We start from the raw sequence: 26,620 nt of genomic DNA, 5'->3' as shown, positions 1-26,620 counted from the left end.
TTTTCCTATTTGGAACCAGTCTATTGTTCCATGTCCAGTTCTAACTGTTGCTTCCTGACCTGCATATAGGTTTCTCAAGGGGCAGGTCAGGTGGTCTGGTATTCTCATCACTTTCAGAATTTTCGACAGTTTATTGTGATCCACACAGTCAAAGGCTTTGGCATAGTCAATAAAGCAGAAATAGATGTTTTTCTGGAACTCTCTTGCTTTTTCCATGATCCAGCGGATGTTGGCAATTTGATCTCTGGTTCCTCTGCCTTTTCTAAAACCAGCTTGAACATCTGGAAGTTCACAGTTCACGTATTGCTGAAACCTGTCTTGGAGAATTTTGAGCATTACTTTAAAGTAAACCAATACAATATTGTAAAGTAATTAACCTCCAATTAAAATAAATTTATATTAAAAAATAAAGTAAATCAATTACACTTCAATAAAAAATAAATGAATAACAACAACAACAAAAAGAAAAGCAGCAAAATCAAATCAACAATGAATGATACATCATCATTATCATAATAACACCAACACCAGGCTCTGGTCCCACGTTTCCAGCATAAACCTGAAGGCATGTATGTTAGTTGTATCTGACTCTGTGCAACCCCACAGACTGTAGCCCTCCAGGCTTTTCCGTCCACGGAATTCTCTAGGCAAGAATACTGGAGTGGGTTGCCATGCCCGTCTCCAGAGGAACGTCCCAATCCAGGGATCGAATCCTGATCTCCTGCCTCGCAGGCAGATTCTTTACCATATGAACTACAGGTAAGTCCCAGTCCCATAAATGATCTCCTTGGAGCTAAAAGAAGATAGCAAAATTGGTCATTAACCTAGCTTCCTGAGAAAGTGGCGCAGCGTAACTAGAATTTGAGAAAGTGCTAAAATGTGTCACCAGCATCTCTCAAGTATAAGGCTCCAGTGAGAAAGTGAGTAAGAAAGTCCCAAGAAAGATAGGAAATGCCTCTTGGAATGAAGTCATCCTCCTTCTATCCACAGCATTCAGGCCATAGATCCTTATTAGGAAACACACTCCAGCTGCCATCAATGAACTTGGGGACAATGAGCTTTGAGAACAGCCAGCTGAGCAAGGATGCAGTGCGTGGGCCCTCTTCCGTAAGTCCCCACGCCTAGAGCATCGCTGCACCTCCCTTCTCACTCATAGGAGGCCTATACCCTCCCAAAGGAGGAGAAGCCTTGGAAACCCAAAGGGCAAGGAAGGCAAGGATGACTCACGAACATGATCCCTCAGGTGGATAAACCAAGTGATAGAAATGATATGATAACACAGACAGATACCCCAAAGGCAACTGATAAAATTCAGCAATCATTCCCAATTAAAATACTTTTCAAATTGTTATAGTTGCTACTTCTCTAACATAACACCCTTAATACTGAGAGTTTAAAGAAACCTCATTGAAAGGAAGATTGGGGGAGAAAAAGAAAGATGAAGGTTAGAAGTGTCAGGCAATTCAGAATAAGAAAATGAAGTAAGTGGCAAACATGTTTTGGAGGTTGTTGGCAACACGTATCAAAAGGCCTTTTACTAATCATTTCCATGTCTAAGATTTTATCCTCTGAGATAAGCCACCAGAGGTGTGCACATACATCTAAGGGCCTATCAAAACGGTAGATGAGACAGGTGTAAACACAGGAAAAAGCAACTGTAAAGGAACGTATGTATGTGTGCCAGCTATGTGTTAACAGTAAGCAGCCATTAAAAATGTCACCCAATGCAAAGAAACCTGACTGCAAAGGGGCGGAGTATATTTCAGTGATGGGAAAGTTCTGTATCTTGATTGTGGTGGGAGTTATACAACTGTGTACATTAAACACACAGATAAGACTATACATTTTTAAACGAGTGAATTTCATTGTATGTAAATGATAACTCTATAAAGCTGATTTTTCAAAAGGAGTCTAGGTATAGATAGGGCTTCCCATTAGAGTGGCAAGTGGAAAGTTGCATGGAAGATTTTGTAGATGCAAGCAAAGGTGAAGAATGGGAGTAATTAATGAAATCAACCTACTGTATTAGGTTTGATTATAATAGAACCTACCCACTGCCAGAGCTTAAAAATTTGCCATTAATAAATAATCTGTTGCTTCAAATTAAATGTCACCCAAACTACATAAGGATATGAATTAATTATTACTATACTTTAAGTAAAATAAACTGAATAATACTATGCTCTTTATTCTGGTAAAAAAAAAAAAAAACACCACCACATCCATCTATGCACAGACATGCATAAAACAATGTGCCTAAATTTTTAACAGGCAGTAGTGTAAAATTATAAGCAATTTCCAACCTTTATATTACCTAAGTATTGTCCAATATTTATCTAGAATAAACACATATTCCTCCTAAATGCTAAAGAAATAATACATTTGAAGTGTTTAGGAACTGTCCCAGTAGGAGATCTGTCGCAAGCTCAAGAGGCACGCTAGAATCTGGTCAAGTGTCAATGAAAAGGCTTCCTCCAAGTGACACAACTGATACAGGGGCAAAAATCAGGTTGCAATGAGGACCGAGCGCTTGGAGATTCTTGGTAAACCAGGAGGGAATCATCGGAAAACACACAAACACAGAATAACAGCTAGATCATGTTGCCAGCAAAGAAAGACCATTACCGGTATCTATCAAAAAGGGAGTGGGAAGCAACCTGAATGTACACCACCAGACAAACAGGTAAAGAAGACGTGGTACATATGTACAATGGAATATTGCCTAAACATAAAAAAGAATGAAACAATGCCATTTGCAGCAACATGGATGCAGCTAGAGATGATTATACTACACAAAGTAAGTGAGCCAGAAAGACAAACATCATGTATCATTTACATGTGGAATCTAACAAAATAATACAAGTGAATTATTTAGACAAAGGAAATAGACTCACAGAAACAAATTTATGGCTACCAAAGGGGAAAGCAGAGGGAGGGACAAATTAGTGAGTTGGGATTAAACTATACACACCACTAGAGATAATCAACAAGAAAGGAGTACGTCAAGGCTGTATATTGTCATCCTGTATATTCGTCGAGGCTGTATATTGCCCCATATATTTAACTTATATGCAGAGTATATCATGAGAAATGCTGAGCTGGATGAAGCACAAGCTGGAATCAAGATTGCTGGGAGAAATATCAGTAATCTTAGATATGTAGATGACACCATCCTTATGGCAGAAAGTGAAGAAGAACTAAAGAGCCTCTTGATGAAAGTGAAAGAGGAGAGTCAAAAAGCTGGCTTAAAGCTCAACATTCAGAAAACGAAGATCATGGCATCTGGTCCCATCACTTCATGGGAAATAGATGGGGAAACAATGGAAACAGTGACAGACTTATTTTGGGCTCCAAATTCCCTGCAGATGGTAATTGCAGCCATGAAATTAAAAGAAACTTGCCTCTTGAAAGAAAAGTTATGACCAACCTAGACAGCATATTAAAAAGCAGAAACATTACTTTGCTAACAAAGGTCCATCCAGTCAAGGCTATGGTTTTTCCAGTAGTCATGAATGGATGTGAAACTGGACTATAAAGAAAGCTGAGCACCAAAGAATTGATGCTTTTGAACTGTGGTGTTGGAGAAGACTCTTGAGAGTCCCTTGGACTGCAAGGAGATCAAACCAGTCCATCCTAAAGTAAATCAGTCCTGAATATTCATTGGAAGGACTGATGCTGAAGCTGAAACTCTAATACTTTGGCCACCTGATGAGAAGAACTGACTCATTTGAAAAGACCCTGATGCTGGGAAAGATTGAAAGCAGGAGGAGAAGGAGACGACAGAGGATGAGACTGTTGGATGGCATCACCAAGTCAATGGATGTGAGTTTTTGCAAGCTCCAGGAGTTGGTGATGGACAGGGAAGCCTGGCATGCTGCAGTCCATGGAGTCGCAGAGTCAGACACAACTGAGCAACTGAGCTGAATTGAACTGCAGCATACAGGGAACACTGTACTCTGTAACGGCCTATTCATTTTTAAATGGGTGACTTTTACTGTATATAAATGACAACTCTATAAAGCTGAATTTTCACAAGGAGTCTAGGTATAGATACGGTGACTAGTAGAAAGTTGCATGAAGATTGTGTAGTTGCAGGCAAAGGTGAAGATTTGGAGTAATTAATGAAATCAACCTACTGTATTAGGTTTCATTACAATAGAACCTACCCAATGCTAGAGCTTAAAAAATTGACATTAATAAAGAATCTGTTGTTTCAAAATAAATGTCACCCAAACTACACAAGGATATGAATTAATGATTACTATATTTTAAGTAAAATAAGCTGAATAACACTATGCTGCTTATTCTGGTAAAAAAAAAAATCCACATCCATCTATGCATAGACATGCATCAAACGAGCTTCAGTTTTTAACAGGCAGAAGTTTTAATGGGCAAAAGAATCTGAAAAAGAATAGATAGATCTATACATATAACTGACTCATTTGGGTGTATATCTGAGACTAACACAGCACTGTAAATCAGTTATGCTCTAATAAAAAATTAAATGTAAAGAAAGAGGGTGCGATGGTCATCCCAGATTCAAGTTTCCAAAAGCCAGCAGGAAGGATGGCTTGGTCGATGTTCCCACACCTTCTCCTATTGACCAGGGCCACCTCACTTGTCCAAACATGCTCAGCACAGACAAGACGGTGAAGGACAAGGCCACCAGAGGCAGGCACCAGACGCAGGGCAGTGGTCGTGTCCTTTGCACTCGTGCATCCGGCTGCAGGCCTTGGGAGAACTTCAGCTAGAAACCTAGTGGTAGGGGCCCAAACAAGGGCATGTCCAGTCCTTGATCACCATTCAGAAAGCAAAGCACGGCCGTCATGGTGAAGTTCAACACTCACACACCATGACTAAGAACCCTGCAGCTTATAAGCCTCACCTATTGGGAGAAGAAAAAGATGCTTCCAGTAGGCATGTCTCTCTGCGCACAGAAAACAAGGCACTCAAGCCAGAGCAGACATGTAAGAAAGTGTGTTCTTAGAGGCTAGAGAGTGCCGTCTGAAAAAAAATGGAGAGAGAGGTTTAAACAAAAGGTGGAAACTGCTCCCAAAGGCCTCTTGTCCAGAAAACAGACTGGATTGTTCAGAAAGGCTCCTAGGAATTTTATGAAGATCTAAAGGGTAAGACATTTACTCAGCAAAAATATATGTATACTTTAAAACTTCCTAGTCCCGGTTCATCTCTTGTTCATGAGTTCTAAGAATAGCATTCCAAGAATAGAGGTGAAACTCTTGAGATCAAAAAATGGGGCCAAAAGTCTAACATGATTTCAAACAAGTGAGTTATATTTTTTAGTTTATAAAAAGGAAGTGATCTTTTTTTTGCATGCTGATGTACAATTATCAGCTTCCCAGGTGGCCCAGTGGTAAAAAATCTTCCTGTCAAGCAGGAGATGCGGGTTTGACCCCTGGGTTGGAAAAGTCCCCTGGAGGAGGACAGGGCAACCCTCTCCAGTATTCTTGCCTGGAGAATCGCACGGACAGAGGAGCCTCACCGACCACAGTTCGTGGGGTCGCAAGGAGACACGACTGAGTCACTGAGTACACATGCACGCGTGGAAAAAGCAAGAGAGTTTCAGCTTGCGTAAGTAAGTTAACCTTTTTCTACATATTCCTCCCTCCATTCAATGCTGAAGTCCTCATATATTTACATCGCCCATCAGAGCACTTTCTTTTGCAATGGTCTACGACAGACATAGAGGAAAACAACAGAATAGGAAAGACTAGAGATCTCTTCAAGAAAATTACAGATACCAAGCGAACATTTCATGCAAAGATGGGCTCGATAAAGGACAGAAATGGTATGGACCTAACAGAAGCAGAAGATATTAAGAAGAGGTGGCAAGAATACACAGAAGAACTGTACAAAAAAGATCTTCATGACCCAGATAGTCATGATGGTGTGATCACTCACCTGGAGCCAGACATCCTGGAATGTGAAGTCAAGTGGGCCTTAGGAAGCATCACTACGAACAAAGCTAGTGGAGGTGATGGAATTCCAGTTGAGCTATTTCAAATCCTGAAAGATGATGCTGTGAAAGTGCTGCACTTAATATGCCATCAAATTTGGAAAACTCAGCAGTGGCCACAGGACTAGAAAAGGTCAGTTTTCATTATAATTCCAAAGAAAGTCAATGCCAAAGAATGCTTAAACTCCCGCACAATTGCACTCATCTCACATGCTAGTAAAGTAATGCTCAAAATACTCCAAGCCAGGTTTCAGCAGTACGTGAACTGTGAACTTCCAGATGTTCAAGCTGGTTTTAGAAAAGGCAGAGGAATCAGAGATCATTGTGCCAACACCCACTGGATCATCAGAAAAGCAAGAGAGTTCCACAAAAACATCTACTTTTGCTTTATTGACTATGCCAAAGCCTTTGACTATGTGGATCACAATAAACTGTGGAAAATTCTTCAAGAGATGGGAATACCAGACCACCTGACCTGCCTCTTGAGAAACCTATATGCAGGTCAGGAAGCAACAGTTAGAACTGGACAGGGAACAACAGACTGGTTCCAAATAGGAAAAGGAGTCCGTCAAGGCTGTGTATTGTCACCCTGCTTACTTAACTTATATGCAGAGTACATCATGAGAAACACTGGGTTGGAGGAAGCACAAGCTGGAATCAAGATTGCCGGGAGAAATATCAATAACCTCAGATATGCAGATGACCCACCCTTATGGCAGAAAGTGAAGAACTAAAAAGCCTCTTGATGAAAGTGAAAGTGGAGAGTGAAAAAGTTGGCTTAAAGCTCAACATTCAGAAAACGAAGATCATGGCATCCGGTCCCATCACTTCATGGGAAATAGATAGGGAAACAGTGGAAACAGTGTCAGACTTTATTTTTGGGGGCTCCAAAATCACTGCAGATGGTGATTGCAGCCATGAAATTAAAAGACGCTTACTCCTTGGAAGGAAAGTTATGACTAACCTAGATAGCATATTAAAAAGCAGAGATATTACTTTGCCAATAAAGGTTCATCTAGTCAAGGCTATGGTTTTTCCTGTGGTCATGTATGGATGTGAGAGTTGGACTATGAAGAAAGCTGAGCACCGAAGAATTGATGCTTTTGAACTGTGGTGTTGGAGCAGACTCTTGAGAGTCCCTTGGACTGCAAGGAGATCCAACCAGTCCATCCTAAAAGAGATCAGTCCTGGGTGTTCATTGGAAAGACTGATGCTAAAGGTGAAACTCTAATACTCTGGCCACCTCATGCAAAGAGATGACTCATTGGAAAAGACCCTGATGCTGGGAGGGATTGGGGGCAGGAAGAGAAGGGGACAACAGAGGATGAGATGGCTGGATGGCATCACTGACTTGATGGACATGAGTTTGTGTGAACTCCAGCAGTTGGTGATGGACAAGGGGGCCTGGCGTGCTGCGGTGTATACATGGGGTCGCAAAGAGTCAGACATGACTGAGGGACTGAACTGAAGTGAACTGCACAGGACAGATGGGCTTCTCCACCCTGGCACTGTGGCATTTGGGCTGGCTAACTAATTGTTGTGGGCAATGTTCCTGTCCATCACATGACGTTTACAAGCATCCCAGGCCCTACCTACTAGATTCCACCAGCTGCCTCCACTCCTGCGGCTGTGACAACCAGAAGTGTGTAAGGGGAAGGGCAACCCACCCCACCTGCATTTGAGAACCACATACTTGGCCGCATTTTGACCACACATGGGATATTTCAAAGTCTGGATAATATAGACCATCACTGGGGACTTCATAAACCTCAGTGAACTTGCTTAGAATCGAATTTAAAGAGAATAACAACATGCTTTTTAGTTTTCTGCTGTGATTTAACCTAATTTGAGGAAAATGTAAAATTTACCAGAGGGTGTGTTGAAGGGTAAGTCTTTTATCATAAAAATAAGACCATCTCATAAATTTTACAGGAAGTTTCAGTCATTCCTTTGTGTTTCCACAGCTGGCAAGAAAAGTAGGACTAGGCTAGAAGGCAGAAGTATAAAATCCCGTTACCAAGACAAACCAGTGCATAATTAGCAGATGTAGGTTATGTTAGAATGAGCGTACCTATATATCACCAATGGATTCTCCATTATATGCATGTAAGAGTGTTCTGTTTGGTGAAAACAGCCACCAAGTGTGAATAAAGGGGTTACTGCCCCAAAATTATTCCATGGAAATATATTTAAATCTTGATTCTCTTGCTCTAATCTGTATTCATCTCTCTCTTTTTTTTTTTTAAGATAATTTTTTTGGCTCTAATATACTCTTCAGACCCTAAGCACCTTCTGAGACTTTTGCCTTCAGACCTTTACATCATTCAGGGGCATCTTTCAAGATGCTAAAAAATTGTATTCCTTCACAAATCACATTCCCTTGATTTTTATACTCTAAACATCTAATCCTCACCTATCAAAACCTTTCAGTTTAGATTATTATAACATTTATCATCAGTTATTATTCATTACTATTGATTCAGAGAAACTTTTAGCTATTTGGGTTACTTCTCAAATTTTTTTCTCTCATTCTTTCTAAAGCCTGAATTTTTATTTTCCACCCTGTACTCTTCTTTTTTTTAAGTTTATTTGACTTTTTCCAATTTATTATCTTTTCATTTATTTTAAAAATTTATTTAATTGGGGGGTTTATTTTATTTATTTATAAATGTAACTAATAAAGTAATAAATGTAATTTATTTTAACCTGAGGATAACTATGTTACAATATTGTGATGGCCTCTGCCATGCGTCACCATGAACCAGCCACAGGCATTCTTGCGTCCTGAAACCCCCCTCCACCTCCCTCCCAACGCCCTCGCTCCAGGTGGTCACAGAGGCTGGCTTAGCTTTTAACTGGAGCATAACTGATTGACAATGTTGTGTCCGTTTTGGCCGCACAACGATGTGAATCAGCTGTATGTATGCATATATGCCCTCCCCCGGGAGAAGCCCCCTCTCACTGCCCCCATCCCACCCCACCAGGTCATCGCAGAGCACTCAGCTGAGCCCCCGTGCTGGCAGCCGCTTCCCCCTAGCTTCCAGTTTACACGCGGGAGTGTGTATGTGTGAGTGCTACTCTCCCAACTCACCCCACCCTCCCCTCCACCACCCCCATATCCTCAAACCTGTTCTCTGTGTCTGCGTCTCTATTCCTGCTCTTCAAGGGAGTTTCGTCACACCCTGTGCTCCTCTTTTCCATACGTTCCTCTCTCAGGAAACTTAGACACACCGGCAGTAAAAGCACTCCTCAAGCAAACATTTTTTATGGAGTCTGTCCTGAGAGCACAGCCCCGGATCAGGTGTGCAGATACAGAGGTTCTGCCCTTATGCCTGGAACGTAGGTTCATTCAAAATGTCAGACGCTGTTTCCAGCACAGGGGTACCTTAGTGGAGCCATCCCCATGCTCCACACAGAGCCTCTCCTCTGAGCTGGAACGTCCAGGCAGCTCGTCACTAGGCAAGGCGTGTGGGCTCCTGGTCCAGACCTTGGCTCCATCACTGACTGTGGAGCGCGTTTGGTGTGTTACCACATGTCTCTTAGACTGAACCTTATTAAACAGCTGGTTTAGGGCTATCCTGACCTACAGCAATCATTACAGCAACCTCACATGGTTCAATCTAATAAATAATGGGGACATGGTCATATCAACATTTCCAGGATCACTGGAAGGTTCAAATGAATTAATGAAAGTCAAGCACTTAAATCATGCCCAGTCCATAATGAACAAGCAATACAAATTTATTATCACCATGACCATTTTCTGATACTCATGTCCCTCCACGAATTTGAACTTCCTATGGAGAGGCCTCTTTCTCACTCACCTCTGAATTTACCCATATCCCTAACTCCTAGCACAGTTCTGGGTGCCTAGTAAACAATTCATACATGTGTGTAGATGAAAGAATAAACAAAGTGTAGCTGCAGAGTGAGCCCGAAGGTTGGAAGGATTTGCACCAAGCAGACGGCCCATGAAATCAGCAAGACTCAAATGTGCAGAAAGGACCAGGGATGAGCATGTTAAATGATGTGAGGGAGGGACATGTACAAAGTATGGGAAGAATTCCATGCAGGCTGGCCAGGGCCCCAGCCCTACAGGATGACCTGTGAGTGGGGAAACAAGGCTCCTCTCTGGGCCTCTGTAGACAACAGCCTTCCCTTGCTGAGGATCAAGAGCCTTGGGCAGTACACACCCTCCCTACACAATCATCCAGAGTGGCCCTGAGGTGGCTCCCTGAGAGGCAGAAGAGGATTTCATCTTCTCAGCAGGGAAGACTCGGGACCTGAATCTCCCTGGTAAGTTGCCTGCTGCCATCAGCAAATACTCTCCTTAAGGCTCCAGGCTTCCTCTCTGCCTTCAGACTCCAGCTAACAGAGCAGTACCCCAGAGAGTTTGAATCTCAACTCTGCTGCTTATGTGACCTGGAGTAAGTGAAACCTAACCTCTCTGTGCTTCGGTTCCCTCACCTGGAAAAATGGAATGCTGACACACGCCTCACTGCTGCCATAAGGAGCAGGCTGAGAAGCAGGCTGTGAGACCCTCAGCCCAGGCCAGTCCCCGCAACGCCCAGTGAGGGGCTCTGAGTACCACAGACATGGCTAGATGACGTTCCCTGCATTTCAGATATGAGGCATTTGGAAAGCTAGCTGTTTGAAATGAAAATAGCTCTTTATGCTCCTTGGAGATGGGGAATTGTACATTCTCACACTTTAAATGACCTGTTTTATCGAGTACAGGAAGTTGGTGCTACGTTTCTAGCTAATAAATACTAATATTAGAACATTTTTGAGGAGCAGAAACTAGGAGAAAGCATTTCAATTTTATATATGTTCACAATTGCACAGCCTCTTATCCTTGAGAAGGATTCCAGAAGAAGGTTAGGATTCCTTTGTTCAACTTACAAATGGAGCAACTGAGGCTCAGAAAGACAGAGAGGCCGGCTGGAGGGCACGCAGAAATAGTAGTAGAGCCAACTGAAGCAAGTCAGGTATTGAGGAATCTGGAGCTCATATAGTAAGTGACAACCAAGAACAAGAATTCAGTGTTACGAACACAGAAGGAGGTATATAGAATGTTGGAAGGACAGGACCCTTGCATGTGAGCAGATTTGAAGCTTTAACTTTATTCCCTGCAAGACTGCTCCTCCTTTGGCTGGGATTAGATGTGACCTACTGCAGTCAAAGGCTTTTCACGTGGTGCAGTGGTAAAGAATCCTCCTGCCAAAACAGGAGACGCAAGAGACGCAAGTTCGATTCCTGGGTCAGGAAGATCCTCTGGAAATGGCAACCCACTCCAGTATTCTTGCCTGGAAAATTCAATGGACAGAGGAGTGTTGTGGGCTATAGTCCATGGGATCACAAAAGAGTGGGACACGACTGAGTGACTGAGCACAACACACAGCATTGTATACCTGTGGCGGATTCATTTTGATATTTGGCAAAACTAATACAATTATGTAAAGTTTAAAAATAAAATTAAAAAAAAAGAAAAAAAAAAAAAAACACCACGTATGAAGCGTGTGTGGCCTGTGCTCCATGCTTACGGACCATAATTCTGGAAATATCCACCTACCCTCATGCTCCCCAGTCTCCCAACACCAGGAAACCTGAGTGTGATGATCAGTTTTATACGTCAACTTGTCTGGGCTGCTGTACTCAGTCATTGAATCAAACTCTATTTTGGTGCTGCTGGAGAGGTATTAAGTAGATGTGGTGAACTTAGAGGATATTATCCTCGATGATGTGTGTGTTAGTCACCCAGTTGTGTCCGACTTTTTGCGACCCCATGAACTGTAGCCCACCAGCTTCCTTTGTCCAAGGAATTCTCCAGGCAAGAATACTGGAGTGGGTTGCCATTCCCTTCTCCAGAGGATCTTCCCAACCCAGGGATCGAACTTGGGTCTTTTGCATTGTAGGTGGATTCTTTACCGTCTGACCCACCAGGGAAGCCCCATGATGTGGATGGACCTCATCCAATCAGTTGAAGGACTTAGGAGTAGAAATGGGGACTCTCTAGACATAAGTTCTGCCTCAAAACTGTAACACAGAAATCCTGCCTGAATTTACAACCTGCAGGCCTGCTCTACGGATTTCACATTTACCAGCCCCACAACTCATGACCCAATTCCTTAAAATAAATCATATATCTCTGTATTTATACACGTGTATGTGTAGTCTTTCCTATATGCACAAATGTATGTACTTATAAATGTTACATAAATATTCAGTATACACACACATACACATGCACATATATATCTATACATCCTTGCCCCTGTCTCCCTGGAGAACCCTGCCTCTTACACTGGGTCCCTCGTCCTTATGGGGTGGGTCCGGTTACCTCTTCACTGCTCTGCAGTTTGGGGTGATACACAGCACAGCCTGGGGCCAGCTCCTGGAAGAGATTCCGGGATTCTGTTCTATGAGCAAGTATCCCTGGTCCTTTCTCATCACACCTTTTCTCATGGGAGAGTCCCCTCCAACAACCCTTAGCCTTATGACTCCCAGTCTCCCAAGACTATGACTGCACTCACCCAACAGAGCGTATGCGGAGGGCCTGGTGGGACTTATCGTAAAATACAATGATCCGGGTCTTTGCCTGCACACCCTCCAGTAATCCAGAGGTTTGGAACTCTCAGCAGGAGCTGGATCCCATTGTCAAATTTGTCCTATATTTCTTTAAAGGAATTCAAGGCAACATTTAGGAGCTTCCCTGGTGGCTCAGACAGTAAAGAATTTGCCTGCGATGCAGGAGACAAGAGTTCGATTCCTGGGTCAGGAAGATCCCCTGGAGGAGGGCCTGGCTACCCACTCCAGCATTCTTGCCTGGGGAATTCCTAGGGCAGAGGAGCCTGGTAGGCTACAGACCATGGGGTTGCAAAGAGTCAGACACGACTGAGCGACTAACACTTTCACCTTCACAAGACAACATTTAAAAATTCATTGAATTTCACAACAAAAACTAGCTGTTCCAGTTTCCTCTGAAAATACTGAAATATCCAGAAACACCCCACAGGTATTGGAGAAGGAAACGGCAACCCACTCCAGTGTTCTTGCCTGGAGAATCCCAGGGACGGAGGAGTCTGGTGGGCTGCCATCTATGGGGTCGCACAGAGTTGGACACGACTGAGCAACTTAGCAGCAGCAGCAGCACCCCACAGGCGGGCTGGCTACTGCTTCTTTTAGGAGCGAGTGTCCACCTGTCCTCATCTCCACCACATCCTTTATTGTACCAGCTTCCTTCTTGTGTTAAGGGATTTAAAAGTGGCTTTGAAATCCTACCACCAGCCACGAGAGAAGTAAGGGTAGTTGCGTGAAGCTCTAGGCCACAGGCTGGGTGGGCCCTGGGGAGGCAGGAGCTGACCAAGGGCCTGGCCGATGTTCATCCTCCTGCTCTCCAGCCCAGACACTGGTCACTAGAGCCAAACCGGAGATACAGGGAAAAAAGACAAACTCTTCATGTTTTGTAATCAGTAGTTCTCAAAACAGATTCCATGGCTCAGGAACTGGAAGATCTTGGTTGGCAATTAAGGATTATGTGAGGCCTTTACTTTTCAATTTCTTCCAGCTCACCTACGTACAGTAGGAACTAATAAATTCATAATTAGTAGGAGATGCTTTACAGTTAATATTCTGGTAGAGAGGAAAGGACTGTCATGAGTTATCTATATGATTATGAAGCCACTTGAAAATAACAGCTAACCGCTCTGAAATGTAGACGGCACTGGGGGCAGGTGACAAGAGGAAGCTGCTATTTGTACTACGACGGATCGTGATTTGGGACAACAGGCTTAATGAAACAAGGAATTCATTTGTTCTTTTTACACTGCTTCAGCTGTTGGTAGTCATGAGACAGGGTGATGAAATCCTGAATTTACTACTATGGCCACGAGCAGACTATGTGGTGCCCGTTCACAAATTACATAAAGCATCCCACCTACAAGTGGCCCCTGAGCAGGAAAGTGAGGAACAGGAACCTCTTGGCGGGGGGAGGGGGCCGCTGGGGTTCATGCACGGGAGAGAAAAGCCCTGCAGACACTGGGAGTGGCCAGAAAGGGCAGCCCCGCCTCTGATTAAACAGAGCACCCTGCCGTGGCTCCGTGAGCAGAATACAGACTGAATCTCAGAGCCAAGCTGTCCTCTTGTCTGGACGGATCTACACAAAATGTGCAAACCTCAACCTGCACCCGTGTCTTCAGCAGTCACGCCTGGGGATAAAACATTATAGTTTCTTGTCTGCAAATAAAATACAGGAAAAGGAGGGAGAGAGAGATGTCAGTTCTTCTTAATTTTTGTATTAATTGTATTGAAGTAGAAGTGATTTACCAAGATGTGTTTCTTTCTGCTGTACAGCGATGTGACTCAGTTATACAAGCACATATTCGTTCCCATCATGGTTTAGTCACAGGGTGTGGAATATAGTTCCCTGTGCTATACAGCAGGACCTGTTGTTTATACATCGTCTACATACTAGTTTGCCTCTGCTAATCCCAAACTCCCGATCCATCCCTCCCCCATACGCCTCCCCCTGGGCAATCACAAGTCTGTTCTCTATGTTTGTGAGTCTGCTTCTGTGTGGTGGATATGTTCACTTTGTGTCTTATTTTAGGCTCCACACATATGTGATACCATATGGTATCTGTCTTTCTCTTTCTGACTTCGCTTAGTACGATCATCTCTAGCTGCATTCATGTCGCTTCACATAGCACTCTTTCGTTCTTTTTCATGGCTGGGTAGTATTCCATGGTATACATGTTTGTAACATCTTCTTTATCCACTCATCTGTTGATTGACATTTAGGTTGTTTCCATGTCTTGGCAGTTCTAAATAGTGCTGCTATGCACATAGGGGTACGTGTATCTTTTTGAATTACAGTTTTGTCTGGGAGTGGGATTGCGGGATCATATGTGACTCTATTTGTAGTTTTTTGAGGAACCTCAATACTGTTTTCCATAGTGGCTGCACCAATTTATATTCCCACCAACAGGGTAAGAAGGTTCCCTTTTCTCCACACCCTCCCCAACATTTATGATTTGTAGACTTTTTAATGATGACCAGTCTGACCAGTGTAAGGCTGTACTTCATTGGAGTTTTGATTTGCATTTCTCTAATAATTAGCAATGTTGAGCATCTTTTCATATGCTTATTGGTCATTTATATGTCTTCTTTGGAGAAATGTCTATTTAGGACTTCTGCCCCTTTTTTGACTAGATTGTTCGGTTTTCTGTTACTGAGTTGTATGAAATGCTTGTACATTTTGGAGATTAAGCCCTGGTTGGTTGTATCATTTGCAACATTTTCTCCCAGTCCGTAGGTTGTCCTTTCATTTTGTTTATCGTTTTCTTTACTATGCAAAAGATAAGTTTGATTAGGTCCCATTTGTCTATTTTTGCTTTTATTTTTATTGCCTTGGGAGACTGACCTAAGAAAACATTGGTACAATTTATGTCAGAGAGAGAAGTAAGTGCTTAAGTGAATAGGAGTTAAACGTATTTCATGACAGACTCAGACACTAAAGTCATTTACTCATCTGTTTATTCAAAAATGATTGAGCAGTTACTATGTGCCAGTTAATGAGGATTCAAGGGCATCTCAGAAAACAGTGCCTCAAGGTGCCAAGGAGAAGGATGTGCCAACAAGCGCTTAGCAGGTGAAATGATTTCAGAAGAATGCCAGAAGGTTGAGATTACTGGTGGGTGGGAAGGCCACTGATAGCTAGGCCTATGAATTCTTGACTTCATACTCACAGGCATGTCTGAAGGCCCTACCTGTATATTACCCTTGGAAGGTACAACACTGAAAAATGGGAATTAAAACCAACAGATCCACTTTTTGCAGTCACCCATTTCCTTAGAAAGCTCAGAGGAAGACAGCTAATTTTAAAAGCGATAGGCATCAGAGTCCAAATTTGCATGATGAAAAGTGTTCCCTACAATTAATGCAACTGGCTCTATTAAAAAACAGAAAAGGTTCATTTCTTCATGCAACATAGCAAGCCAGGTAAGGATGGTTTGACTCAAAAGTGTAAATGCAAAGGTAGAAATATTTTGCAAGTATATCTTTGAGAGTCCAATACTGTATTTTTAGTTACTGAAAATAATCTCATGAACAAGAAACTGGCTTCTTGTTAACTGCTTTGAAAAATCCTTCAGTTTTCAAGTGGTCACCAACCCAAAGTAAGTTCTATCCTCCTTTTCAAAATTTAATCCTGTGAGGATTCTGAGGAATATTATTAACAATGTATGTGTGCGCTTAGTCAGTCATGCCCAACTCTTTGCAACCCCATGGACTGTAACCCTCCAGGCTCCTCTGTCCATGGGATTCTCCAGAAAAGAATACTGGAACTGGTAGCCATTCCCTTTTCCAGGGGATCTTCCCAACCCAGGGATCGAACCCAGGTCTCTCGCATTGGAGGCAGCTTCTTTACAATCTGAGCCACCAGGGAAGCCCATTAATAACAATATACAATAGTTATCACTTACTATATGCCTGGCACTCTTATGGCTGTTTGGACATATTAACTCTCTTAACCCTTGCACCATTTCCTTTTCCCTGATAAGGAAAATAAGATACAGACTGTATAAGTAATTTTGGCCAGAAATACAAAGATAATTAGCAGTGTGCCTGGGATATGAACCAAGGCTGTCCGGCTCCAGCATCTGGGCTGTCGACCACTGTGCTTCACTCCTGTGATAGCGTTACCTTTCCATTTCACTTGCCGTACTGAATTATAAAGACTGGCTTAGATGCCAGGGCACCATGTGTTCCTTGAAGACAAAGACTCTCCACTCACTTGCACGGGGCCTGCCAGCAAATGTTTGCTAAATAAATCAATGACACATACATATGTTTATGGTTCTGTCTTAAACTCTGCACAGCCCCTACCAAAAGAACTTAACCACATATATCGTGGGAAACAGGCAAACCTAAACGAAACACAGAAGCTGGGAGAAAAGAAAATCCAGAATACACAAAGGCAGGTGGGTGAAGAGTTCTGTCAAGATTTTCTGAGCAGCCAAAAACATCTCCTAGGACACTGGGAATGAGATCATAAGAGGCGAGAAAGGATCTGACTTTACAACTGCTTTGAGAGAGAGAGAGAGAGAGAGAGAGAGAGAGTGTGTGTGTGTGTGTGTGTGTGTGTATGTGTGTTTAGAGGTGGGGAGGTGGAGGCAGGGAAAATGAATATCAGCCTTTATAAAATGTAGGCTGTAAAAGAATGTGGCTGAAACACTGCAAATAGAACATGAAAGTTAACCATGGTACCTGGACCAAGAAACTCAAAGGAACAACCCAGAGCTGTAGAGAGAACACAGTCAACAGCAATCAGCCAGTCACAGCGCAATCACAAGCTGCTTAGGCTCATGCCTGATTTTCCCTGTTCAAATCTCCCAGAAGCCCAATAGAAAAATATACCCCCAAACTAGGCTTTATCCTTGATTGTCTGAAGAGAGGGTAGACTATAGCTTTTAAAACTGTAGAAAGTTTAAAGTGCATAAAATGAGACATTATCTCCTAAAGAAATGCAATGTGCTCTCGGTGTCAAATCTAGCTGATACACCAGAGGTTTCATGAAACCTAATTCCAATCATCGTGGGCTCCCCTGCCAACTCTAGCATGGTTTCAAACCAGACCTGGGTCCAGTGACTTCCTCAGAGTTCTACTGGAAGATACCAGAACAGCACTCAGCCACAGCTTTCTCTTTGAGGACCTGCCCATCACTGCAATACCCACTGCCAAACTACTCCCTCTTCAAACAATGGCCAGAGTGGTTTTTTTTAAATCACATATTAGATTACAGCATCCTTGTTTAAACATTCCCATTGCATCTGTAATGAAACCCTTACCACGTGTCTACAAGGCCACATATAAACACCTCACCTTAATCCCTGCCAGTCAGCCGGCAGGGGTTCTTCTGCAATGCAAACACTGGTGCACAGGACGTTTGCACTAGCTTAATCTTCTTCACAAAAAGGCATTTTCCTGCATCATGTCCTTGCTCTTTTCTTCTTAGCATTCAAACTTCTCCTCCAATCTGTTATCACCTGACTGTTTTCTTTTTAGAATTTTATTTTCACCATCTATTGATTTCTTTGTTTTATCCATTTGGGTCCAAGCAGGAGACAGATACTACAAAACAAATTGGGCAGCTGAAGCATCAGTTACCAAAGGGGCTTCTTCCACAGGTAGAAGCAGAGTGTGGGAAACTGCAGGATGGCATGGTCCCTGGGCCAAGAGACAGGAGGGTGTGAAGCCTGGATGATAGGGGGTCGCAGATGGTGGCTCTTGGAGGAGGAAAGGGTTTTGCATTTTGAGGACCACCTGGCAGGAGCTGTGACCTTCAGAAGCTGGTTCAGCCTGCCCACAGAGATTCAAGGACGGACAGGCAGGGAGTAAATGCCCCGAAGCCCACCCTCTTCTGCCCCTGACCTCCAGCAGCTGCTCCCCATTGGCCATGCTCAACAAGAACAAGAGGGCAAGGAATCTTTGGGTGAAAGTGAGGGATCAGCCATTTTTTTCAATAATGGGTCAGATCGTAGATGCTACAGGTTTTTTGGGCCAAAGGGTTTCTCTCAGTTCTGCTGTCTCAGGGTAGAAAGTAGCCATGGCCAAAAGTGTATAGATGAGACTTTACCTACAGACCCTGAAATGTTAGTCTCATGTCACTTTCACGTGTCATACAATATTCTTCTTTAGATTTTTTTTCATGCATTTAAAACTACTAAAGTCATTCTTACTCATAGGCCATACAAACAAACCAAGTGCCAAGGATGCCCATTTAAGATAATATTAAAAGTCTTTGTCAAATCCTAGACAAGAAAAAGAAATGAAAGTCATTCAAATTGGCTGCTGGGACCCCACAAGGACTTGACACAGAGGGGCTAGCTGTTTGAGTGGGTCCATGCCAGAGCCCTGTCTGAGCAGTAAGCTGCTAACAGCCTCCTCCAAACTGCACTCAAGGTCCTGATTTTTCCTCTGATGGCCCTGGCCAGTTACACCACTGTCCTGTAGAGATGGAAAAGTCTGAGCTGTAGACCCTAAGTTAACGATGCAATGCTGTTCTGTTGTGGCATCCATGTCTTGTTCCAGATTAAAAAAAAAAAGCTTTTAGCTTTTCTCCACTACCTATGATACTAGCTGTGGGTTTGTCATGTTGCTAAGTCACTTCAGTCGTGTCCAACTCTGTGTGACCCCACAGATGGCAGTCCACCAGGCTCCGCCGTCCCTGGGATTCTCCAGGCAGGAACACTGGAGTGGGTTGTCATTTCCTTCTCCAATGCATGAAAGTGAACAGTGAAAGTGAAGTTGCTCAGTCATGTCCGACCCTCAGCGACCCCATGGACTACAGCCTACCAGGCTCCTCCGTCCATGGGATTTTCCAGGCAAGAGTACTGGAGTGGGGTGCCATTGCCTTCTCTGTGGGTTTGTCACAGATGAGTATTTAATTGTGTTAAATGCTCTCTCTGTGTCTTTTGAGACAATCACATGATTTTTATCTTTCCATTTATTGATGTGCTGTCTTAGGTGGGTTGGTTTGAGAATACTGAACCATCCTTGCATCATTGGAATAGAAAAATCCTTCTTGATTGTGGTGTATGATCCTTCTATATATTGTTGAGTTTGATTTGCTAATATTTTGTTGAGGAATTTTTGCATCTATAGTCATCAGAGATATTGGTCTGTAGTTTTTGTAGAGTCTTTGTCTGGCTTTGGTATCAGGGAGACGGCAGTCTCCTAAAACAAATGTTTCCCCCCTCTTCAATTATTTGGAATAGTTTGAGAAGAATAGGTTTTAGCCATTTTTTTCAATAATGGGTCAGATAGTAGATGCTATCTGACTATATACTTTAAATCTATATACATCTATATACTTCTTTAAATCTTTGGTAAAATTCCCCTATGAAACTGTCTGGTCTTGGACTTTTGTCTGCAAGGATTTTTTTTTTTTTAATTACTGATACAAGTGCACTACTAGTGATCAGTCTGTTCAGGTTGCCCACTTCTTCTTAATTCAGTCTTAAAAGGTTACTTTTTCCCAGACATTTTCCCATTTCTTTGGGGCTGCACAATCTGTTGGCATAAAATGGTTAACAGTATTCTCTGATGATTGTCTTTCTATGATATCAATTGTAATTTCTTCTTTTTTATTTCTTGTTTATTTGGGTCTCTCTTTTTTTTCTCTTAAGAGCCTAGCTAAAGGCTTATCAACTTTTAAAAATATTTCCAAGAAAAAAGCTCTTGGTTTCATTGATCTCTATTGTTTGTTTGCTGACCTGTAAATTTATCTATGTTTTAAACAGGGAGTCCTTTAAGTTCAACCAAATTCCAAAAGATCTACATTTTTACTCCCTTCCCACATAATTTGTGTTTTTGATGTCACGTTCCACATCTTCATGTTTACCCTTTTACAGATTATTTTAGTTATACTTGATTTATAAATTTTTTGTCTTTTAAACTGCATACTAGCTTCTTTAAGTAGTTGATCTTCAGGCTTTACATATTTTTATGTATTTATAAAACAGTTTATATATATTTATATATTTTTCCTTTACTGGTATGATTTTTCCTTTCCTTTCCACTTACAGAAGACCCTTTAACTTTTCTTTTAGGATTTATTTAGCATTGATGAACTCTTTTAGTTTTTGCCTGCCTGAGAAGCTCTTTCTCTTTCCTTCTATTCTAAATGATAACCTTGCTGGGTAGAGTATCCTAGGTTGACAGTGTTTCCTTTTCAGCACTTAAAATATATCATACCTCTCTCTTCTGGCCTTCAGGGTTTCTGCAAATAAGTCAGCTGATAGCTTTATAAGGGTTCCCTTGTATATGACTCTGTTTTTCTACTGCTGCCTTTAGAATCCTATCTTTAACTTTTGCTGTGTTAATTAATATGTCTTGGAGTGGGTCTGTTTGGGTTCATCTTGTTTGGGGTTCTCTGTACTTTCTGTAACTGGATCTCTATCTCCTTCTTCAGGTTTAGGATTTTTTCAGTCATAATTTCATTAAATACATTTTCCACCTCCTCTCTCTCTCCTCTCCCTCTGGAACCCCTATGAGTGTTGGTATGTACAATATTACCCTAGAGAAGCCTTAAATTTTCTTTTTTTTCTTTTTGCTGTTTTGATTGGGTGATTTCCATTACTCTATCGTCCAGATCATGTATGCATTCTTCTGCTTCACCTAATCTGCTGTTCACTTCTAGTGTATTCTTCATTTTAGTTATTGCATTGTTCAGTTCTGACTGGCTCTTTTTTATATTTCCTCGTTCCTTGCTAATATTCTCACTGTGTTCATCTGTTCTTTGACCTAACTAGGTTGGCATCCTTATTATTAATTCTTTGAGTTCTTTAGATAGTAACTTGTTGGCTTTTGTTCCACTAGTTGTTTATTCAGAAGTTTTCTCTTGCCCTTTCAACTGGGGCAAATTCTTCTGTCTCCTCATTTTGCTTATCTTTCCCTGGCTCTATAAAATTAAGGGAAAACAGACCTCTCTGGTTGTTAAGGTATGCCCTTGTGTGGGAGCCTCCCTATGCAGTCTGCATGTGCCCAGTGGCTTTGGTGGGAGGGCTGGATCTACATGAACACAAGTCGTATCTTCCATCAGGTGTGCTCCTACCTTAGTAGCAGGTGGAACTGGAGACAGAGGGGCTGGAGCCAGGTGTGAGTCAGGGCTTCCTCTGTGTTCAGGCCAGTTCAATCACTCAGTTGTGTCTGACTCTTTGCGACCCCATGGACTGCAGCATGCCAGGCTTCCCTGTCCATCACCAACTCCTGGAGCTTGCTCAAACTCATGTCCATCAAGTCGGTGATGCCATCCAACCATCTCATCCTCTGTCACCTCCTTCTCCTCCTGCTTTCAATCTTTCCCAGGATCAGGGTCTTTTCAAATGAGTCAGTTCTTCACATCAGGTGGCCAAAGGATTGGAGTTTCAGCTTCAGCATCAGTCCTTCTGACGAACATTCAGGACTGATTTCCTTTAGGATGGACTGGTTGGATCTCCTTGCAGTCCAAGGGACTCTTAAGAGTCTTCTCCAGCACCACAATTCAAAAGCATCAGTTCTTCGGTGCTCAGCTTTCACTTCTTTCACATCTATACATGACCACTGGAAAAGCCATAGGTTTGACTATGTGGACCTTTGTTGGCAAAGTAAAGTCTCTGCTTTTTAATATGCTATCTAGGTTGGTCATAGTTTTTCTTCCAAGGAGCAAGCATCTTTTAATCTCCTGTGTTCAGTGGCCAGCATCACTCTACTGAAGGCAGGGGCAGGTGTCAAATTGCTAGAATAGAAGCCCTGAGGGTTGGGTCCAAGCTGGCGCAGTTCTCTTTAAGTGTGGGCTCTTCCCCTCCCAGCACCCTTACTCTCGTTCCCAGAGGGAAGTGGGGCTGGCGTGGGTATTTGGTGAGGGTCAGGGCACTGGATGTGGCAAAGTGCCCACAGTCAGAGAGGCAATCCACCTCTGATGCACCATCTGTGAAATCCTCAGTAACGGTTGCCCCCTCTCTGCTCAGACACCCTTTAGGGTTTGAGCCACCATAGTGGCTCACATCCACACTCTTTCCCTGGCAGCCCTCACTCCCGAGTGGAACTGTGACATGAGACAAGGAGTCAGAGTTAAGAATGTCCACTTGGTTCAGGCCGGGGTACACACCAGAGGGGCTGTAGGAAACCAGTGAACCACCCTTCTGGTCAGTCCACCATCTCCATTCTGCCGCAGGAGTGAGCCAGCATTTGTGGGATCCTCTCAGCAGAATTCAGGCTTCCCACAGCCCTCCTGTCAGTCCTATCGGCCAAGGGGGGCTCGTCTTCCCTGTGTCAGACCCAAGACTGGGATGCCTGATATGTGCCTCAAACCACTCACTCCCAAGGGAAGGTCTCTACCCGTATCATCTCCCTTCTCCTCTCAGTCCCCACCTGGGGGCGCAGGTCCTGACCCAGTTGCTCTTTGTCCCTTCCTAACTGATTACACGTGTATCTTTGCACAGCCGCGGTTGTGCAGGAGGCCCTCTGCCCGTCTTCAGTTAGTTTCAGTGAGAATTGTTCTTCACGTAGAGGTATTTTTGGTGCATTTGTGGAGGGAGGTGAGCTTTGTGTCCTCCTACTCCACCATCTTGATCCAAGTCCAGGATACGTACTTATTTTAACAAAAAAAGCAGATTTGCATTTAGTTTAATATATAAATAAATGTGGCATAGTCATTTTTTTACTAGGGACATATCCTGTTTCTTCTTAACATGACAAGCCTAAGACGTTTAGGAAAAATATATATATAGATAGCTGAAGTTCCATATTAATAGGAATTTGTTCTTTATATCGCTTCTGCAAAATTCACTTGTATAATTATTTCAGAAAGCTTCCTGTCACTGAGGTCAGGCCTCAGTTCTAAAATAAGCTTCTTTCTGTAGTGCTCGGCCTCCTTGAGTTTCCTAAAACAGTGCCCCTTGACCCCAGCTCTCATGGGTCTTTGATGACAGTGGCCCCTGAAGAGTCTGGATTTGTGGCAACTCTTCCCATCAACCCAGTCATCAGATGGATGACTCCCTTTGAGACTTTTTAAATGTACCGGACAGCTTTAAAAACAAAGTCAACCATGACATATCCTAAGAGTGAAAAATATCTTCCCACCCAAATGATCACATCTTTTTCCCTTCTCCACCCAAAGATGAGACCCTTCATCATCGTGCTTTGCCCTACCTCTTAACTGCCCTCTTATTCACCTTCCTGCTCCAATAACAAGTACTTAAATGTCCTGAGTATTGTACTGGGGTTACAGAAATTATGACAATTCTGACTCACAAGGAAAAAACAAAGAAATGAATATTGTTACTGAGGAGCAGAGATATATATTGTGTGTGTGTTAGTCATCCAGTCGTGTCCAACTCTTTGCTACCCCATGGACTGTAGCCCACCAGGCTCCTTTGTCCATGGGATTCTCCAGGCAAGAATACTGGAGTGGGTTGCCATTTTCTTCTCCAAAAGATATATATTAATATACATTAAATAATTTTGACCCAAATAATGCATTTTGTGGCATTTTTATTAAGTGCTTATAACAAGCAATTTTTAATTAATTATAATACAGTGACTTTGTTTTCATAAACATATAGCACCTTATGCCAAATGAAAAATAATTTGAGAATCAGCAGAATCCAAAGTGTTTTCACTGTTCCTACTTGAAACAATAGGAGAGTAAGAAGAAAATTCCACATGGAGGTAACAACCATGGTAGCATGGCTGGGCCCCAAAACAAAGAAGAGAGGTATATTTATAAAATTTCAACAGCCCTATACACTGACTCATCTCCAGGTTCATAACCATGAAGCCCACTTGGTCCAGGACCATGAATTCACTCCAGTATTTTATCTAAGATCTGAAATTTCCAGTTCTCATGGGGAGTCAGCATCTGATTTTACCACAAAGACTCAAACTAAATAGGACAAGTGACTTTAAGTATACAATTTACAAAGAGTTCTGAGATTTGGCATTGGGAATTTTGCTTTTTAGCATGGGAAACACAGTTCCTAAAAGAGAAACAAAGTTGTTAATCAACAGGCCTGAGACTTGATTATCAATTAAACAGACTCTAAAAACATCCAAATCAATGCTAAACATATCTACACAGATGGTCTCATTCAGTCCAAAACTCTCAAGAGAGAAAACTCAAGCCCATTCAGGAAATTTTGTCTCCTACAAAGTGATGGGGACATGGCACTGAATGCAGCCGGTCTTTTAAAAGGAACAGCACCGATATTTGTGTGAAGTGACTAAAGAAAGCTGTGTTAGAAGCTAGTCTGAATGAGGGTGCGGCAATAAGATTTTGAAATATACAAAATTCTACAATCTTTTATTGGCAAAATCATAGTATTCTTGACTTGTGTGAGTACGAAATATCCATCATTATCTTTGAAAATGTAATCTTTGCCAAGCAAGACTCCCATTGACTTCCATGGAACATCTAAATTTGAGATAACCTCAAGGATGCATTCATGTATGATTTTAACAAACTCACCAAAATACAATCATGCCTTTAAAAAATTTTCCCTGAACAGCAGCATATGTTCATTGCAATTTTCTCTCAGGGATCACTATTATGGGAGATACTAGGAAAGTTTCTTTTCAATCATTCATACGATTTCATATCTGTATCATATTTAAATCTTTCATTTTAAGACTATATAAAAAACTGTGCCAACTGACAGTTGTTGAAACATAAAATTTTATTGGTAAAATTAAAACAGGTACTCTGCAAATATATGTACGATTAAAACACATTTCTAATAAATGTCTTGTTTATGCACAAATGAGGGCCACTTTGTACAATAATGAATATTTCCCTCGGAAATATTCTCTGTCTATAAAGTCTGCCATGTGGGACAAGAAGGGAATTTGGCTGGGCTGTTTGTTGATTATTCCAGAGGGCTTGCAAATAACTTCCCATGTTTGATTAGCCAATTCTTCCCACATTAACAGGTGTGACAGTAGGGGAAATTGGGAAAGAAAAACAACAGGACTGTCACAGTCATTTTTGGAAACAGTACGCCTCCAAGAACCATATAGCTCTCCACACAGGAGCATTTGCTCTTTCTTTCCTGTTTTCCTAGTCTTCACATTCTCTTTCTCTCTCCATTATCCACATGGGGTTAGCAGACAGATCAACAACAGAAAATTCGCCTAGAAGAAATTTGGCAAGGATGTCCTTTTCAAAAAAAAAAAAAAGAAACGCAAGAAAACAAACCTTCCAAATCAATGGAGAAGAAATTAAAATTTTCAACCAACATTGTCTAAAAATTCGTTAATTTGGAAAAAGAAAATCAAATTAGAGTCTCACCTTATACCACAGACCCAAAGAAATTCCAAATGGATTGAAGAAATAATGTATAAATGATAAAGCATAGGCAAATATTTAACTTATTTCAGAGAAAGATTTTCTGAGAAAATACACAAAGGAAAAGGTAGGAGGAAAAACATCTTAAATTATTTTCTTAAAGAATGTGGTTCTAAAGTTCTTTTAGGACTCGGGTATAAATGCAATTAAGATAATTTTTCTACTTATAAAAATTTTACACCCTCACATCTAAAAATTCAGAAGACACAAAAGGAGTAAAAACAAAAGGAAAAATGCTGAAATCACCTACAATGCCAATGCCAGAGATGGCCACCATTCATGTTTTCTTATGTCCTTTATTTATCTATTTAATATTTTATATTAAAAAGAGAGGGACAAATTATGGGTATAAGATTAAGAGATACAAACTGCCATATACAAAATAGATAAGCAACAAGGATATACTATACAGCACAAAGAATTATACCCATGATCTTCTAATAACCTTTAATGGAATATAATACGCAAAAAAATGCTATATCATTTTGCTATACTTCCTGAAACAAGCACAATATTATGTATCAACTATACTTCAATAAAAAATCAAAACAACTATCTTTTTTTAAAAAAAGAATACTGTATGTACACGGGGCCAATAGGAATATGCTCTGGGAAGTCTGAGAGTGAATACACCCCTAGGGCCCAGGCATGAGGCACACAACGTAGATCCAAGACAATTAATCTGACCTGCTCCGTGGCCACAGCAAATCACCCAGGGAAGGGCACATGGCCCATGCAGAGCCAGTTAGACTGCCGGGACTTCC

General features: G+C 41.9%; 1 pseudogene; it reads right to left on the bottom strand.

The window, feature by feature from the left end:
- The window catches only part of LOC100336827 (small ribosomal subunit protein uS2-like), a 29,162-nt pseudogene extending 10,732 nt beyond the window's left edge, over positions 1 to 18,430 (bottom strand).
- Positions 18,431 to 26,620: the final 8,190 nt, after the last annotated feature.

Source organism: Bos taurus, chromosome 22, assembly GCF_002263795.3.
Source record: "Bos taurus isolate L1 Dominette 01449 registration number 42190680 breed Hereford chromosome 22, ARS-UCD2.0, whole genome shotgun sequence".
Taxonomy (NCBI): domain Eukaryota; kingdom Metazoa; phylum Chordata; class Mammalia; order Artiodactyla; family Bovidae; genus Bos; species Bos taurus.
The sequence above is the reverse complement of the archived record's forward strand: the minus strand, read 5'-3'. Positions and strand labels throughout refer to the sequence as shown.